General features: G+C 41.9%; 1 protein-coding gene across 1 annotated transcript in view; it reads right to left on the bottom strand.

Annotated features, from left to right (window-relative positions):
• WT1 (WT1 transcription factor) overlaps positions 1 to 15,758 on the bottom strand; it is a 139,247-nt gene extending 123,489 nt beyond the window's left edge. The window contains exon 1 of the mRNA XM_064365056.1: positions 15,742 to 15,758. The gene's annotated coding sequence lies outside the window, so the exon portion shown is untranslated. The remainder of the gene's footprint in view (positions 1 to 15,741) is intronic.
• Positions 15,759 to 17,288: the final 1,530 nt, after the last annotated feature.

The raw sequence follows: 17,288 nt of genomic DNA, 5'->3' as shown, positions 1-17,288 counted from the left end.
TCCCAGGCTCAGGTGATCCTCCCACCTCAGCCTCCCAAGTAGCTGGGACTACAGGTGCACACTACCATGCCCAGCTAATTTTTGTATTTTTTGTAGAGATGGGGTTTCACCATGTTGCCCAGGCTGGGATGAAGTTTGTTTGTCTGTTTGTCTGTTTTTTCCAAAGTCTCGATTTGTCGCCCAGGCTGGAGTGCAGTGGCATGATCTCGGCTCACTGCAACCTCTGCCTCCTGGGTTCAAATGATTCTCCTGCCTCAGCCTCCTGAGTAGCTAGGATTACAGGCACACACTGCCATGCCCAGCTAATTTTTGTATTTTTAATAGAGAAGGGTTTTCACTATGTTAGTCAGGCTGATCTCAAACTTCTGACCTTGTGATCTACCAACCTCAGCCTCCCAAAATGCTGGGATTACAGGTGTGAGCTCACTGGGATGAGGTTTTAATAAAACAAAATGATGAGAGGAAAGCGCCTGTCGCGCAGCCAGGAATTACTGCAAATGTTTAGGCTAACTTCACCCGTGTGTTTATTTATTCTCTACCACCACCCTAGGAGGTAGATGTTATTATCCCCATTTTACAAATAGGAAACTAAGGTTCAGAGAGTTGGGGATATTTGTCCAGGGTCACACAACTAGTAAGTGTAGATCAAGAATTCAAACCCAAGGCTGTCTAAGCCCAAATTTTATGTTCTTGGGTTTTATGCCATGATGCCTGTGGGAAGGAGAAAGTCTGAAAAGGTCTCTTTGTTCCTTGACCCAAAGGAATGCACTGACCTATAAAGCCTCTTCTTTTGATAGTCTTGGTTCATTACGTCTTTGAATTTCTTAACGTTATTTCTGTAAACTAGAAGTTGCAAACTCTTCCTGTGGCTGACTGCCACAGTCCCTACCACTCCCTCTTGTCTTACACCTAGGCTGCTTCCCTCATTTACAATTCTTGCTTCTCTTTTTTGACATCAGAACTATGGCCTTTGTATAAGCTTTTTAGATTTCTTACATTTATTCTTTTTTTTTTTTTTTTGAGACAGGGTGTGGCTCTGTCACCCAGGCTGGAGTGCAGTGGTGTGATCATAGCTCACTGAAGTCTCCAACTCCTGAGCTCAAGCAATCCTTCAGCTTCAGCCTCCAAAATAGCTAGGACCACAGGTGTGCAACACCATACCTGGTTACTTTTTTTTTATTTTTTGTGAAGATGGTGGGTCTCACTATGTTGCCCAGGCTGGTCTCAAACTCCTGGCCTCAAATAACCCTCCTGATTCATCCTCCCAAAGTGCTGGGATTACAGGTGTGAGTCACCAAGACCAGCCTACTTATTCTTTTTAAAAAGATGTGATTATCCACAAAAAGACAGCAGCTTTATTCAAATAGCACAAAAAAGCCAGTCACAGTGGCTCATACCTGTAATCTCAGCACTTTGGGAGGCTGAGGCAGGTGGATCATCTGAGGTCAGGAGTTCGAGACCAGCCTGGCCAACATAGAGAAACCCTGTCTCTACTAAAAATACAAAAAAATTAGCCAGGCATGGCAGCAGGTGCCTGTAATCTCAGCTACTCAGGAGGCTGAGGCCGGAGAATCGCTTGAACTCAGGAGGCAGAGGTTGCAATGGGCCAAGATCATGCCACTGCACTCCAGCCTGAGTGACAGAGCGAGACTCTGTCCCAAAAAAAAAAAAAAAAAAAAAAAAATCACAAAAAAATAGCACCCAAATGTCCATCAATGGATGAATGAATAAACAAATTTTGGTCACATCCACACGATGGAATACTGCTCAGCAATCAAAAACAATAAATTACTGATGCATGTGGCTACGTGGATGAATTTTAGAAAACATTTTGCTGGCTGGGCATGGTGGCTCATGCCTGTAACCCCAGCACTTTGGGAGGCTAAGGAAGGTGGACTAATTGAGGTCAGGAGTTCGAGACCAACCTGGCCAACTTGGCAAAACGCTGTCTCTACTAAAAATATAAAAATTAGCTGGATGTGGTGGCAGGTGCCTGTAATCCCTACTACTTGGGAGGCTGAGGCAGGAGAATCACCTGAACCCAGGAGGTGGAGGTTGCAGTCAGCCGAGATCACACCACTGCACTCCAGCCTGGGTGACAGAGTGAGACTCCATCTCAAATAAAATAAAATAAAATAAAATAAAAACAAATAAAAATAAAATAAAAAACATTTTGCTGAAGGAAAGAAGTCAAATATAAAAGAGTACACACCCTATGATTCTATATATATGAAATTCTAACTTACTACAATAGAAAACAGGTTGGCTGGGGCTGGAAACTGAGTTGGATCGTGAGGATTGTCTGTGACAGACACCAGAAGGTTTTGGGGGTGACAGAAATGTGTGTTACATTTCGATTGTACCAGTGTGCATTTGCGTCAAGACTCATAACTACACACCTAAAAGAATGCACTTAATTAGAAGTCAATTATGCTTCAATAAAGTTGAATTTTATAAAAGCAGTCATGAATGTCTTTTTCTTATTCCCCCTTGCTACGAGAACCGTGAGTGTGGTTTGTGTTCGTGTGTTGTAAAGGTGTTCTGAAGAGACTGAGTGTCAGAGTCACCACATCCTACAACCCCCGTCATTCTGGGAAAGATCAGACGGGTCTGTTTGGAAGTCAGTGCTGTTTTCTATCACCAAGGGGACGGCTGCGGAACGCCGACCCCAAAGTTCATTATCTCAGCACTTAATGTTTTGTTTTTGTTTTTTCAAAATACAGAAAAGTAATTAGAAGACATGATGAGCAATAACCTTTCTGCCAAATTACCTTGTTTTAATTTGATGATGCTTTTGAATTGTTCAAGCTCAAATAATTAATTTTATAACTGCCAGGTCTTGATAGGATTTTTTTTTTTTTTTTTTTTTTTGGAATGTGCATGCCAAGTATCATAAGGAATGCTTTTCACGGTAAAACCTTAACCCCCTAAGACACGCAATGACCACCGGACCACTGATCTGCTTCAAATATTCAAAAGATAATAAGCCACAAGTTCACAGGAGGAAATTATTGCCTGGCCAGTCGCTAGCAGTTGAGGTTTGATGATTTCTTTAGTGACATTTATAAAACCCCATTGCTTTAATCAGACCATAAGAAGACTGAATCAGGTTTCAGATTCACTCGGGGTTGATAATTGAGCTCATTCCTGAAAGGCCTCAGGAGCACTAAAGCACTGAAGCGAAACCATGGAAATTAGGGATTTGAATAGGAGAATAGTGAACTTTGGTAAAGAAAACATTCCCAATGGAGGGTGCTCATGGAACAAACTTTGCCAAAACCTATTAATAAGATTAATGAAGATAAAATTAGGGAAAACACCATGAATCTTGTTGTCTATGGGAGGAAAGGAGAGAAAGGGGGAAAAGATCAGGCTCATTTACACCCTTGACTATGTCATCACAAGCCCACATGGAAGGGCCTAATGCCATCTTCCTTTTTGCAGAGAGAATGCAATGTCTAGTTCTTTCTTCTGCTGCTGCTAGGATTTGCCTTTGGCATAGTTAGCCTGTCTAAATGAAACCGGAACAAAATTCCAGGCCATCTTTTACAAATGTTTGTTCTCCGCAAGGGCAGGGTGACTTCCTAAGTGGGTAAGCTGGCTGAAGATCTGAGCCAAGCTTAGAAAAGAAGAGCCAGGCCTGCCCTTGAACTCACAGAGCTGAGCACAGCAGCACACACATGGTCTACCCTGGCTTGAGGCCCTGAAGTAGAGTTCAACCCAAAACTTCTCTAGAAAGGTCTTGGTGCATTCCAAGCACAGGCCTCACATCTACCTCTAAGTCTTAGCCATTATTGGTAAGGGCAAGTGGGGGGCAAGCCTTTTTAAAGCAGGCTTTTACTGATACAACCTTAGAGGATGGCCTCAGAACCCCTAGACATTGCTATTAACTGAAAGAGTGGTCAACTTTTAACCTCACCTAGAAGATAGCTGACAACCACTGGGGCATTTCATGAAAAATGGATCTGTAAGCCACGTACAACCATTACACTTACACTTTCAGACTATTCTTTTTTTTTTTTTTTTTTTTTGAGAAGGAGGAGTCTCTGTCTGTCATCCAGGCTAGAGTGCAGTAGTGCAATCTCTGCTCCCTGCAACCTCCACCTTCCAGGTTCAAGCGATTCTCATGCCTCAGCCTCCACAGTAGCTGGGATTACAGGCGTGCAGCCACCATGCCCAACTAATTTTTGGATATTTTAGTAGAGTTGGGGTTTCACCATGTTGGCCAGGCTGTTCTTGAATTCTGACCTCAAGTGATCCAAACACCTCGGCCTCCCAAAGTGCTAGGATTACAGGCGTGAGCCACCGTGCCCAGCCCATCTATTTCTTATACCTAGCACATGCCTGGCATGGAGTGGGCGTGCAAGCAGTGATTGTTGAATGTATAGATTTGGCTTGGATTCCATGGACCTGTGCCTTCAGGCCACGTCTTTCTCTCTTCACAAGTGGTATCTATCTGTTTTATTTTGTTTTTATTTTCAAGGCAGGGGTCATGCTCTGTTGCTCAGGCTGGCCTTGAACTCCTGGGTTCAAGCAATCTTCCCACTTCAGCCTCCCAATTAGCTGGAACTAGAGGTGTGCACCACTTGTATCCATTTTAAAAAGTCTAGATCAAGTATAGTTACTAAGATGTACGCTTCGGAAGTTGTCCTGGTGATAGTTGGGGTTCATATTTGGTATTTCCCAATAACAAGATATGAACTCATCCTTTCCTTCCATTTATATGTGGCCTCAAAGGCATGAGGGATATACAACGTGAGCACCATGCCTGACCCAATGGCCTTTTTCTATTTGTTATGCATATAAGGCATATTTGTACTGTAGGGCCTTTGCACATGGGGTTCCGTCTGCAAATAATTCCTTTGCATTGGGTCTTCAAATGTCACCGCCCCCCAACCACCCCATGGCTTTGTGGCCACATACAAATGGAAGGAAAGGATGAGTTCATATTTTGGTATTGGTTCCATGCCCAAAATCTGATTATTCCTAAGGATGGATAAGTTGATGTTAGATAAGAAAAAAAAGAGTCCTACTTATAATAACGTATCCCGTTGTTAGATCATTTTATTCTAGTAAAGCATAAGACCTACAGAGGTGATAAAAATCAGAGTTGAATGAACACCTTTCATGGAGTCAGTGAGAATTGACTGAGGAGTATCTTCTCATTTATCGAGAGCCTCTGTCTAAATAGATCACTGTCATTGTTTCCAGCGGTTGATGCCTGAGTGGCCAACCGAGACCTCTTGAAACAATGAACTGAATTTTTGTCAGCTTTCACACCAAGTATAAGAATGGCTTAATTTTAAAAGCACCTCAGCAAGATGTTTTAATACTCTTTTCCTTGATTTTGATTAAGAACATCAAACTTCTTTAAGAACTCATGAATATTTGGCTTTGATAACTCTGCACTGCCAAACCTATCAATTTCTTGGTGGGCCAAGAATGTGCATGTTTTACTGATTCTATGTTTTCAATCATTAAAGTATTCTGTAGCTGACCACATTCTGCTTTCTGCTTTTTTCTAGTCATCTTAACTAATTCAGAAAAAGCTAAGTTTAAGTTAATCTCAGAAGTTTAATCATCAATCCTGTCCCATGCTCTGTTACCAAGCACCACTAAGCAGCCTCTGGGGAATGTGGAGAAGTCTCCTTAGATAGGGTGGCCTATCCCAGGTTGGATCCAACCCGGAGGAGTCTATTAGAGGCTCAGTCAAGTTGAGGATGGAGCAGAAGCAATGTTAGACCGGGTGGTCTGAGGGGGTGGCATTTGAAGACCCAGTGCAAAGTAATTATTGCAGAGGGAACAGCATGTGCGAAGGTCCTGCAGTGCAAATATGCCTTTTATGCATTAAAAAAATAGAAAAAGGCCAGTGGGCCGGGCACGGTGGCTCACGTCCTGTAATCTCAGCACTTTGGGAGCCTGAGGCAGTGGATCATTTGAGGTCAGGAGCTTGAGACCAGCCTGGCCAACCTAGCGAAATCCTGTCTCTACTACAAATACAAAAGATTAGCTGGGTGTGGTGGTGCACACCTGTAATCTCAGCTACTCAGGAGGCTGAGGCAGGAGAATTGCTTGAACCCGGGAGGCGGAGGTTGCAGTGAGCCGAGATTGCACCACTGCACTCTAGCCTGGGCAACAGATCGAGACTCTGTCTCAAAAAAAAATGAAAAAGAAACAAAAAGGCCAGTGAGTCTGGTGTATGGTGAGTAGAGTTCACACAGATGAATCAATCTGCATACCGTCTAATACTCTAATAATAAGATAGTCTTGATACAGATGACAGCACCAGCAATGACAGAATTGAAAATTTTGTACTCAGGTTGGGGCTCCCCAGGATAGTGATTGGGTCAAAATCCTATTTCTGGACTTCCTGGATTGACTAATCTTTAACTGGTGGGTGTTAAAGTTTCTCCATCATGGCCTCACTTCTGTGTAGTCCCTTCGCATTCTAATTCCTGCCTCCCTTTTTCCACCCTGGCCACTCTGGGCTTCCAACATCCCTGCAACATTCACAGTTCCAGAACCACTCAGGACCGCTCGTGCCTCTCTCTTGACCTGTGAGAGCTTCTTGTGGCCTAGCAAGTCATTTTCCTGATTATTATCTCTCCTTGTTCCGAATATCTAGTAGTTTCTACCCATTGTTCAACTTCCACTTCTTTGCTTTTTCCCTGTAGCTCCACACCTCTGGAGCAACATAAATACTCTACATGGGCCAGGCACAGTGGCATACAGCTATAATCCCAGCACTTTGGGAGGCCGAGGTGGGAAGATCACCTGAGGTCAGGAGATTGAGACCATCCTGGCCAACATGGTGAAACTCCATCTCTACAAAAAATACAAAAATTAGCTGGGCATGTGGCACACATCTGTAGTCCCAGCTACTCAGGAGGCTGAGGCAATAGAATTGCTCAAACCTCGGAGGTGGAGGTTGCAGTGAGCCGAGAACTCAGCACTGCACTCAAACCTGGTGACAGAGCAAGACTCTGTCTCAACAACAACAACAACAAACAACAACAACAACAACAACAAAAAGGCCAGGCGCAGTGGCTTACACCTGTAATCCCAGCACTTTGGGAGGCCAAGGCGGGTCAATCACCTGAGGTCGGGTGTTCGAAACCAGCCTGACCAACATGGAGAAACTCAGTCTCTACTAAAAATACCAAAAAAAAAATTAGCCGGGCATGGTGGTGCATGCCTGCAATCCCAGCTGCTTGGGAGGCTGAGGCAGGAGAATCACTTAAACCCAGGAGGCAGAGGTTGCGGTGAGCCGACATCGGGCCATTGCACTCCTGCCTGGGCAACAAGAGCAAAAACTCTACCTGGCCCTGCCTGCTTCTAGATATACTACTCTACACCTGATGGAGATTTTGTGCCTGAGCTCACTACCCAACCCTTAGGACCAGAAAGATGGCAAGGCACTTAGAGAACCAGTAATGGCTAATAAGCACTGCCAGAATCAGGATAAAGAATTTGGGCTGCAACATCTAAATATGTTCTCAGAAACAACCTGCACAGTATTTGCTGACACGTAAATACCAGCCACCTCTACAGCAAAACGTTATTCAGCTCAGTCAACTTCTCTAAACTCAGCACCTCTTAATTTTCTGAACCACTCAATTCAATATTGTATTATTTATAAAGTTTTGCATTTTTTTGTCTTGTGAACATTTTAATATAAACCCTGAAAAGATTTAAAGTTCTTGAAGAGCAAGAATGGTGTGCTGCATTTCATTTGTAAATTTTGTAAGTTTCAGAAGAGTGTTGCACACATATGCAGTTAGTGTCTGACAAATCCTGGCTGATGGATATTCCATTGTTTTAATTCAGCTTTAAGTTTTTGGCAGTAGAGTGGAGGTTATGCAAAGTGTAAGCCTCATTGGTAGATTTGTGTCACTGGAGCTAAATTCTACCTCTGAAGTGGTGGCTAAAGTTAGAAAGATGGGAGGCAGGGCAGGACAGCACTCCCACATCCCTGGAAGCCCGCAGTTTCACAATTCTGGACAAAAGGGCAGCCCTTCCTGCTTTATGTGATGATTAGATTGTTCGTCAATTTTTAAATTCAGTGCATTATTTGTGAGTCATGAGCATGCACTATGTATGAGGCAATGTATGCATTATGGAGGATACACAAAAAAATTCCAAACTGTGCTGTCTGGGTGCCCTAGCTCAACCTGAATTACGATCATATAAAATCCCAGCTCTTCCCCATGAAGAACCTTGGGAACAGGATCTGCAAACAATGGTCATCCCACGTCAGTGTCTGGGCTGTTGTCCGGACCCCTGCCTCCACGCTGGAACAGGTTGTCCTGGTGGAAGGAGAAACCATGGATCAGGACCTTTGAATCAGGATAATTCAGAATTTTCCTCTTCTTTTGTAGCAGGATGTCAAAAGCATTCTAGTAAACCACAAGAAATCAGGAGTAAGAAAGGAAGATTTTAAGCTACTCCATGTACACTGACCTTACCTTAAGTTGTATTTGGGAATTAACCAATGATCACAAATCAAATTAAAAAAAGAACTTAAAAATCTGTTTCATTACTTCATGGGTGCCAATAGATCAGAGGCAGTGGTAACTACACGCAGCACGCATGCTAAATAGAGTTTTCTTTTTTTTTCTTTTTCTTTTTCTTTTCAAGACAGAGTCTCACTCTGTCACCCAAGCTGGAGTGTAGTGGCACAGTCTCGGCTCATACCTCCACCCCCCAGGTTCAAGCAATTCTCCTGCCTGAGCCTCCCGAGTAGCTGGGATTACAGGTGTGTGCCATGACACTTTTTTTTTTTTTGGAGAGATGGTTTTCACCATGTTGGTCAGGCTGGTCTCAAACTTATGATCTCAACTAATCTGCCCACCTCAGCCTCCCAAAGTGCTGGAATTACAGGAGTGAGCCACTGTGCCCAGCCTAGAGTTTTCATTCGTGGATTCGTTCACTCATTTTTTGGTTCCTTGCTCTTTCTTTCACATATTCATTTATTTAACAAGTGTTTATTGTGTGTATACTAAGTGCCAGGTACTATAGTAGGACCTGAGGGTGATATAAAGATAAATAAGATACTATTAATACCTCTGTCCTTAAAGCACTTGAGGAAAGAAGAAGAGATAAAATGTGCACTTAAAAAATAGAGATTAAAAATGTGATAAAGAGAATTAAAGTGCTACAGGGACAAAGATCTGGCTAAAAAGAAAGGCTTTGTAGAGGAGTTAGCTGGGCCCTTGGAGAAAGGGTAGGAAACGGTTATGTGGAAACAGGAATGGGACTGAGGATTTCTGACTCGTATGTGGAAAAGTTAATAGTTCCATTTGACAGGAACAGAATGTGTATCAAAAAACAGAAATTTGGCCAGGCGCGGTGGCTCACGCTCGTAGTCCCAGCACTTTGGGAGGCCAAGGTGGGCAGATCTCAAGGTCAGGAGATCGAGACCATCCTGGCCAACGTGGTGAAACCCTGTCTCTACTAAAAATAGAAGAAATAGCTGGGTGTGGTGGTGCTTGCCTGTAGTGAGCCGAGATAGTGCCACTGCACTCCAGCCTGGCGACAGTGGGAGACTCTGTCTCAAAATAAAAAGCAAAGAAAAAAAGAAACAAAAAGCAGAGATTCATGAATACCCAACTATGGAATTTTGTGTTACATACATAGATGAGATGACCATATAATATATTATCCAGAACATGACGCATTTAAGAGTGAAAAGAATCACAAAAATAATTATATATATATAAATTTATTGGCTAAAACATTTTTATTATATTGGTAAATCTTTTTTAAAGTTCTATTTGAAAATTGTTTTCAAAAATGAAATTATTTTAAAATACTAAAAATTATCTATCTATATCCAGATATATGGGGGGACATTCAAGCAAAAATTTTTAAACTTTTATTATGTTGATCATCTAAACATTTACAAATAACATAATCAGAACAATCATCTTCGGTGAATATTCACATACTTGAATCAATTGCTTGGATGGATCTGTTTTTAATACCACAGCACTGGTACTTTTCTGAAGAAGGTATTATTTTTAAATTTTTCAGAAAATTGTTCTTCAAAGTTGCATTTTAAAGTTAGTTTGAATCTTTTGAACTTTTAATTGATTACTTTTTGTAGACTATAATTGTTTTTGTTTTTGTTTTTTTTTGAGACGGAGTCTTGCTCTGTTGCCAGGCTGTAGTGCAGTGGCATGATCCTGGCTCACTGTAATCTCCACCTCCTGGGTTCAAATGATTCTCCTGCCTCAGCCGCCCAAGTAGCTGGGACTATAGGCACACACCACCATGCCCAGCTAATTTTTTGTATTTTTAGTAAAGACCGGGTTTCACCATATTGGCCAGGATGGTCTCGATCTCTTGACCTCATGATCTGCCAGCCTCAGCCTTCCAAAGTGCTGGGATTACAGGCGTGAGCTACCACAACCGGTCTGACTATAATATTTTTTTAAGAAGCATGCTTTCTCTACAGGTCCTGAGGTGATTATACTCAATGGAAGATACTATCAGTTCTATTTTTTAAAGTAAAACTTGTGAGTATTTTATCCCTAGTTTATAAAATTAGCAATGTATAAAATGCCTTTTTTAAATTGTATTTTAGGTTTTGGGGTACATGTGAAGAACATGCAAGATTGTTGCATAGGTACACATGTGGCAGTGTGATTTGCTGCCTTCCTCCCCTTCACCTGTATCTGGCATTTCTCCCCATGATATCTCTCCCCCACTCCCCACCCCCAACTGTCCCCTCCCCTATTTCCCCCCAACAGACCCCGGTGTGTAGTGCTCCCCTCCCTGTGTCCATGTGTTCTCATCGTTCAACACCCACCTTACACTAAAATTAACTCCAGATGGATTAAAGACTTAAACATAAGACCTAACACTATAAAAACCCTAGAAGAAAATCTAGGCAAAACCATTCAGGACATAGGCATAGGCAAGGACGTCATGACCAAAATACCAAAAGCATTGACAACAAAAGCCAAAATAGACAAATGGGACCTGATCAAACTCCACAGCTTCTGCACGGCAAAAGAAACAGTCATTAGAGTGAATCGGCAACCAACAGAATGGGAAAAAATTTTTGCAGTTTACCCATCTGACAAAGGGCTGACATCCAGAATTTACCATGAACTAAAGCAGATTTACAAGAAAAAAACAAACAAGCCCATTCAAAAGTAGGCGAAGGATATGAACAGACACTTTACAAAAGAAGACATACATGAGGCCAACAAACATGAAAAAATGCTCATTATCACTGGTCATTAGAGAAATGCAAATCAAAACTACATTGAGATACCATCTCACGTCAGTTAGAATGGTGATCATTATAAAATGCCTTTTTAATCAACTTCATTGAGGTGTAGTTTACTTATAATAAAAGAACCTATTTTAAGTGTACAGTTTGATAAATTCTGACATATGTACCCACCCATGACACTACCAACACAATTAAGCTATATTTATATTACAAATAATTTTTTTTTGGATAGAGTCTCACTCTGTTGCCCAGGCTGGAGTGCAGTGGCACAATCTCGGCTTACTGCAACCTCTGCTTCCTGGGTTCAAGGGATCTTCCTGCCTCAGCCAGCCAAGTAGCTGGGTATAGGCATGCGCCACCACAGCCGGCTAATTTTTGTATTTTTAGTAGAGAGGGGGTTTCATTACATTGGCCAGGCTGCTCTCAACCTCCTAACCTCAGGTGATTGGCCCACCTCGGCCTCCCAAAGTGCTGGGATTATACAAGTGAGCCACCATGCCCAGCCATTTTACAAATAATTCTTTTGAAAAGTCATTTTCATAATTAGTTTCACCAGCCCATGTCCCCCTCTCAGAACCATTATTTGCCTTCCCTTACTGTAGATAAGTTTTGCCTGTTCTGGAACTTTATATAAATGGAATTATACACTATTTAATCTTCTGGATCTGGCTCCTTTCACTCAACATAATGTTTTTATTTTTCTGTCACCCAGGCTGGAGTGCAGTGGCCTAATCACGGCTCACTTCAACCTCAACCTCCTGGGCTCAAATGATCCTCCCACCTCAGGCTTTCAAGTTGCTGCTGGGACTACAGACATAAGCCACCATGCCTGACTAATTTTTCTTTTTTTAAGAGACTGGGTTTCGCCATGTTGCCCAGGCTGGTCTCGAACTCCTAGTCTCAAGTGATCTGCCTGCCTCAGCCTCCCAAAGTGCTGGAATTACATGTGTGACAATATAATGCTTTGAGATTCTTTCATGTAGTTGCATACTTCAGTAGTACGTTCTTTTTTATTGCTGCGTTGTATGGATACAGCACAATTTCTTTGTCCATTCACTCATTTTCCAATTTTGAACAATTATAAATAAAGCTGCTGGCTGGTTGTGGTGGCTCACGCCTGTAATCCCAGCACTTTGGGAGGCCAAGGCAGGCAGATCATGAAGTCAGGAGTTCGAAACCAGCCTGGCCAGCCTGGTGAAACCCATCTCTACTAAAAATACAAAAAATTAGCTGGGAGTGGTGGCACGGGCCTATAATCCCAGCACTTTGGGAGGCCGAGGCAGGCAGATCATGAGGTCAGGAGTTCCAAGACCAGCCTGGGCAGCCTGGTGAAACCCATCTCTACTAAAAATACAAAAAATTAGCTGGGAATGGTGGCACATGCCTGTAATCCCAGCTACTCAGGAGGCTGAGGCAGGAGAATTGCTTGAACCTGGGAGGTGGAGGTTGCAGTGAGAAAGCATAAGTCAGGTACCTGTTGTGCACTACTTCCGTTTTCTCAGCCTCACTGGTTCTGCTTGGTCACCACATCGGAGCATGTAAACCATCTTTCACCTCAGCTCTGCACCTTTGGTTTGGGTTTCTTACTTTCTTTCCCAAAGCTTCTCTGTGAACACCTGGGCAGAATGATTGGCATGCATGCACAGCCTGGAAGTGAGAGGAGGTAATGGCCCCTGGAAGGAAACTTTAACCAACAGGGAACAGCGGCCAATTGTTAAAAGCTACCACTTTGTTCATCTGAAGGGCTGCCTGGAGGTGTGTTGAATGTGGCTCTTCAGGCAGTCCCATGGATAATGAGTTACATGTAGTGGTAACACTTCATGTTGACGCTCCCTCTTTCCCTCCTTTGCTCTTCCTGTCTCTCATTTCTGCTTGCAAACTACATTCACCAATGAAATATTTGAATGTAAATATTTATCTTAGGTGCCACTTTCTGGGGAACCCAGGCCAAGACAGCTCAAATCAAAAGAAGCAAAATTCATTTAACAAAATGAAAAGTCACACTTTAAAGCAGTGACTCGCCCCACCCCCAACCTTTTGGGCATCAGGAACCCCTTTTGTGGAAGATAATTTTTCCATGGATGGGGGCTGGGGGATGGTTTCCGGATGATTCAAGTGCATTCCATTTATTGTACACTTTATTTCTACTAATATTACATCATTATATATAATGAAATAATTATACAATTCACTATAATGCAGAATCAGTGGGAGCCCTGAGCTTGTTTTCCTGCAACTAAATGGTCTCATCTGGGGTTGATGGGAGGCAGTGATAGATCATCAGGCATTAGATTCTTATAAGGAGCGTACAACTTAGATCCCTGTCATGCACTGTACACAGTAGGGTTTGCACTCCTATGAGAATCGAATGCTGCTGCTGATCTGACAGGAGGTGGAGCTCAGGTGGTAATGCAAGTGATGGGGAGCGGCTGTAAATATAGATGAAGCTTCACTGGCTCATCCACTGCTCACCTGCTATGCAGCCTGGTTCCTAACACACATGGACGGACCTGTCCTGGTTCGTGGCCCAGGGTATTGGGGACCCCTGCTTTAAAGAGTGACACATAAATACAACTTCCACAATTGCCTGTGTTATCTTCTTAAAATGATCACTAACTTAGTACTTCCTAGGCAGAGTTGTGTCTTCTGATTTTCATTAGTCAATGATATCACTACGGACTCGATAATAGTAAGTGTTCACCGACATTATGTACAAGTTATAAGTTCATCAACTTTCTTCAAATACAGAAACTCAGTATTTAATTTTTCATGAAACCTTCCTTTGTCCTTTCTTTCCTTCCTCCCTCCCTTCCTTCTTTTCTTTCTTCTCACTGTTACTATAGTGAATACTGTAGTGCACTGCACAGATCCCTGCACAGGACCATGCCAGCTGCCGAGAATGATGGCTGTTGGCAATTCACAGTTGACTCCATCTCTAGGAATAGCCCTGGGCTGAAACAAGCTGCCTTATCTAAGGTTATGCTCCCTCCCTGGGGGCAGCTTCCATCCCATAATGGGTCAATGGCAGGGGTGGGAGGTGGTGATAAAATACAAAGACCTGGTCCACTTGCCTCATTTCAGGACAACTCTGAAAGGCCATCCCAGCTTCCGGACTTCCATAGGATCAATGGAGTGAGTCCTCTGCAGCACCAGAACCGCAGGTCAATTTCTCCCTCTGCCCAATCCGGCTCCCCTCACCCCCTCACAGGTGTTCCCAAGAGTAATCCCCAGTAAACTTCCTGCAGGTAAACCTCCATCTCAGAATCTGCTTCTCAGAAACCCAATCTAAGCAACTGCTGAAAAGGTTTATTGTGACATTTTTTTAAACTTTATTTTTATTTTATTTATTTATTTATTTATTTGTTTATTTTGAGACCGAGTCTCGCTCTGTCGCCCAAGCTGAAGTGCAGTGGTGTGATCTCAGCTCACTGCAATCTCTGCCTCCTAGGTTCCAGCGATTCTCGTGCCTCAGCCTCCCAAGTGTCTGGGATTACAGGCGTGCGCCACCATGCCTAGCTAATTTTTGTATTTTTAGTAGAGACGGAGTTTCACCATGTTGGTCAGACTGGTCTTGAACTCCTGACCTCAGGTGATCCATCCATCTCAGCCTCCCAAAATGCTGGGATTACAGGTGTGAGCCACCACACCCAGCTAATTTTTGTATTTTTAGTAGAGACAAGGTTTTGCTATGATGGGCAGGCTGGTCTCAAACTCCTGGCCTCAAGTGATCCACCTGCTTTGGCCTCCCAAAATGCTGGGATTACAGGCCGTGCCCAGCCAGATGCCTACTTTTTAACAAGATTGTAAAACAACCATTTTAGGTGAGATTTAATTAAACAGTTAAATGTGCTGGGTTGAATTCTATTTTTATTAGAAAAATAATAAATACTTCAAAGTGCCAAAAAATCAAGCAGAGTTTGTTTTATTAACATGGGTTCCAGGCCTCTGTACTAAGAATTTGAGTTGGTTGTTTAAAATCAAAGGTCTCTGTGGCAACTGTAGAAATATCTAATTTATACTTTTGGAAGACTAGAAAATAATGTCATTCCCCAGTCTCAATTACATCTTTCAACTTAATTCTAGATACAGATTTTCACATTTGTGTAAGAACTTTACATGCTTTTATCTTTATAGCAATCCTATAGTATTGTGAGAATTACTATTAGTTTTCTCTTTGGAAGATTTAAAAACAGTGACAAATTTCAGAATAGACACAGTTTACTGGAAAATTTTCAAGCAACCATTCAGACATCTGTTTGGGATTTTTCTACTCATTATTCGTTTACTCAGCAAGCATTTGTTGAGCACTTATTCATTATAACTATTCTGATTATTCGAAGTTGGTTGTCATGCGATCAGCATAGTTTAATCACATCAACATGCGATCAATACAATTCTATTATTGCATCTCATTCTTTAACCAGTCCTAACTGAATCAGATAAGCCATATAATAATAAAAATTTAAGAAGAAATTAGTTTTTAGATTAAATGAACTCACTCTGATGTTCAATTTCCAGACAATAATTGCCCTTCAGAAATGCCAGTAGGACACAAAAAGCTGTAAAGTCAGAGAAATGTGAATATTAACTGAACAGCTGGGTCAGTTATGATGTTATTAAATAAAACACACACTTGCCAAATAGACCATAAAACAGCTGATTTCTTTCCACATAGAAAGACCAAATGCATCTACCTTAAGAGTAAGCACTGGTTTTACCAATTAGGTTGTATAAGGTAATTTCCATAAATTGAATGAGTGTAATCTGAAGCTCCAAAGATTTGGTAAAACAATATTTAAAGCATGTGGCAATATGAAATAATTTTAGACCAAAAAAAAGCATTAACAAAGGAGTATTGAAATAGAAAAGTTGATATTCCCAACCCTTTCTGAATCTGATAGTTTGAATAGGACACATCATGACATCATAACCCAAAGAATACCAAATATAATTAATAATCATTTGATAAATTTTTGTCCAAAACTTTGAGTTTACCTCCCAAATTAAGAAGTCAAATTACATTAACAGATGAAGCATAAGTCCTTTTACAAAATTAAAATAGGACATAATCTAGTTGTCAGTCAATAGAACAGTTTTTTTAAAATTTTGATGCTAGATAATTATGTTATTTTTAACCCATATTTTGAAAAGAGTTCAAAATATTAAATAACATTGCCCAAATAAAACTTCTCTTCTTCAATTTGTAAGTAAAGTTTTTTGATGCTTGCATATAAAAGAAAAATTAGAATAGAAATGTTGCAGAAATGCTGTTTCATTCTAGTAATAAGTAATATTCATCCATGAATCTATAAATGGTTATAAATGTCTATTTGGATCAGGCACAGTGGCTCACGCCTGTAATCCCAGCACTTTGGGAGGCCAAGCGGGGGCGGATCACTTGAGGTCAGGAGTTCAAGACCAGCCTAGCTAACATGGCAAAACCCTATCTCTACTAAAAATACAAAAATTAGCCTGGCATGGTGGCACACTCCTGTAGTCCCAGTTATTTGGGAGGCTGAGGTAGGAAGATCACTTGAACTGGGGAGGCGGAAGTTGCAGTGAGCCTAGATCATGCCACTGCACTCCAGCCTGGGCAATAGAACAAGACTCCGTCTCAAAAAAAAAAAAAGAAAATTCCACTGGAAACATTTCAAAGAATAACAGTTTATTTTTAAATGCCAACGTTTACAATAAGCCAGAAATTATGTTCTTTGCAACTATCTAAATGTCTGATAACACTTTCTGATGATCAACATAAATTGTGCAAGGGGGTGCCCTGGGTTTCAAAATAAATTTGGTAGCTATGAGAGCAAAAGTATTGAAAGATCCCCACTGTGGGACATAATATCCACCCTGAGTCTGAAAAGGTGAGGGAAGGCTAGCCAGGGAAAGGAGGCTGGGGGCTGGGTGGCAGTCCTATAGGGCATGAGCCAAGGCTGGGAGACTGAAGAGAGAGTCTGCTGACATGTTTAAAGGAACAGGATTTTAGTGCGGCCGGGGGAGGCCTCAGACAGGTGGCTGATGCCTTGGGAGTAGACAGACCATC

The sequence above is a fragment of the Aotus nancymaae genome, unplaced genomic scaffold (assembly GCF_030222135.1).
Source record: "Aotus nancymaae isolate 86718 unplaced genomic scaffold, 86718_ANA_hifiasm-v0.15.2.pri h1tg000059l, whole genome shotgun sequence".
Lineage (NCBI taxonomy): Eukaryota > Metazoa > Chordata > Mammalia > Primates > Aotidae > Aotus > Aotus nancymaae.
The sequence above is the reverse complement of the archived record's forward strand: the minus strand, read 5'-3'. Positions and strand labels throughout refer to the sequence as shown.